The sequence below is a fragment of the Echinops telfairi genome, unplaced genomic scaffold, assembly GCF_000313985.2.
Source record: "Echinops telfairi isolate 266 unplaced genomic scaffold, ASM31398v2 ScPeMD7_22;HRSCAF=79, whole genome shotgun sequence".
Lineage (NCBI taxonomy): Eukaryota > Metazoa > Chordata > Mammalia > Afrosoricida > Tenrecidae > Echinops > Echinops telfairi.
This window is the reverse complement of record NW_022103919.1, coordinates 9,804,362-9,806,755: the sequence shown is the minus strand read 5'-3', so window position 1 is coordinate 9,806,755 and position 2,394 is coordinate 9,804,362. Positions and strand designations below refer to the sequence as shown.

The 2,394-nt window shown below is 43.6% G+C and overlaps 1 protein-coding gene across 1 annotated transcript in view; it reads right to left on the bottom strand.

The window, feature by feature from the left end:
• MAMDC2 (MAM domain containing 2) overlaps positions 1 to 2,394 on the bottom strand; it is a 207,238-nt gene that overhangs the window by 87,349 nt on the left and 117,495 nt on the right. The window lies entirely within an intron of this gene.

Here is a 2,394-nt window from a genome sequence, read left to right as displayed (position 1 = left end):
GTGGAACGAGCCTGTGTGTTCCCGAGGCTGTAAGTTTTTATGAAAGTCACAAGGCTCATCTCTCTCCTGGGGAGTGGACCTTGTGGTCAGCAGCCTGATGTGTAACCCACTTGGCCACTATGAGCGCAATCTACTTATAACTGACATTTGGAAGTAGGAGCTGATCTACCTGAAGACGCAGTTGAAGTCACACAATTCAAAACGGCATACCATGGCAACACCTGGACTGCTGCGTTTTGCATTGCTCAGCATTGATAGTAGTTTGCAAACGCTGTTTCAGCCCAGGCTGGCTAAAAGGCATGGGTGTAAAAGAAGTCTGCTCTTTCAAAGGTAGCTTTCAGTCCTAGAAGTGACTTGTGAACTTCACTGTTGAGATTGTCCTCTGAGTTCAGAGGGGAAGTGGCTGCATTGATTGGGGACTCACTTAATGAGGCTAGCTGTGACTCTGGTCTATATGCTGGCACTCATGGGTCTAATGCTCTCTGGCCAGGGAGAAGGGGCGTGTTTTGAATAACTGGGAAATCCTCTCTAGAGAAACCTGAATGTTCTGGGAGTGAAGCATGAAGAAACAGAGACTTTCAGGGACAAAGATTACTATGCTCTTAGTTTATCAATTTTCTAGGCAAGGAAACATTCCAATGAGCCGAGGAACTGGCCAAGATGAAAAAGGAGGAGAGAGACATGGAGCCGAATGTTCCAAGGGATCCAAGATTCAAGCTTGATCCAGGAAGTCAGTTGCTGTAAAGGGCATGGTTGGGCAACTGGTCAAATTGGTGTTCACACGACAAATGAGATAACACTGTATCTTTGTCGCATTGTCTTTCTGTTAAGTTATCAGCACTTTCTTTGGAGATACCTTTGTTCATAAGAAATGCCCTTGGGAATATTGGGGGAATAACGAGGAGGAGGTTTGCAACCTACTTCTAGATGGTCGATCAAGCAAAGGTTAATTTGCAGGTCTGGATGAAGGATACAAGGGGGTTCTTTGTACTGTTCTTATAGCTTTACCTGAGTTTGAAATAAAGAGCTGCCAAAATACTAAGTAAAAATTAAAAAGTAATTAAATGAGGGACACAAGCAAAAACAGACAGGAAGACAATGTTGCCAGTTTAGCTGGAACATGAATGAGCCTCAGGCAATATGCCCTAAGCAGTGCACAGGAGCACAGCCGGATACGCCAGTTTGGGGCCAAGGAAATCATGAGAACTCTGTGTGTTCTGTTCCCAGGGGATTAACTCCCCCACGGTTCTGCCTGACTCGGTAGACCTCAGGGTGTCTCTCTTAGCCATGAAGACATGTCCTTGAACAATGAGCTTGATGTGCAACCAATAATGCTTCTTAGATCTCCTCCTCCTGGAAATCCTGGGGCAGTGATGATCTTCAGTATTAGTTTCCTCTCGGCTGTGTGGTTTGTAATGATTACCGACCTGCTTATTAGCAACCTGCACTACACAGGTGACAAACCTTGCTTGCTGACAGTGAGAGGGGCCTGAAACACTTGCTGGTGAAGATTAAGGACTTCAGTATGGATTGCAACTCAATGTAAAGAAAACCCCAATTCTAACAAGGGGACCAACAGATAGTATTATGAGAAACGGTGAAAAGATTAACGTTGTTGAAGATTTCATCTTGCTTGGATCCACGATCCATGCTTATGGAAGCAGCAGTCAAGAAATCAAACGACATATTGCAGTGGGCAAATCTGCTACACAATACCTCTTTAAAGTGTTGAAGAGCCAGGGTGTCACTTTGAAGATTGAGATGTGCCTGACTCAAGCCATGGTATTTTCCATCACCTCATAAATAGGTGAAAGTTGATGTTGAATACAGAAGATACCAATTTTTTAATCTCTAGATTAAAAAATTATCTAGAGATCTTGTTAAACTATAGTTTCAGATTCACTATATCTGGGGTGGGATTGAAAATTCTCAGTAGGAGTTGAACTGGTTTATTCTAATTAGGGTCCTGGATTATATTCTTTGTTAAACAGCTAGTTCTAGAGATGGATTTGTCTGGGGACCTGGGATGTTCTGATGAAAAGAAGAATCTCAAAGGCATAATTGAAAGGCTGAATCTTTTTCACCCAGATTTTTCCTTCCATCTTGAAAGACTATGTGAGTCCTGAAGATGGAGCCAGATGGCCTGTTTGCGACCCACCATGAACTCTGAAACTCACCAGACGTCTGAGGTGCATGGAAAGCCTTGGTTCGGGCTTCTTTCAGAGGTGTAGGTAATATGACACTGACCAACTTCACTAGTCGGAACGCTAATGATGGATTTGAGACACAGGGAGGAATGGGAGCCAGTTGGAAGTCCTGGAGCATCAGTTATCAGTTGATACTCAGGCAAAATAAAAAAGAAGCAAAATCTCTTTCAGCCAGGTACCAAAAAGC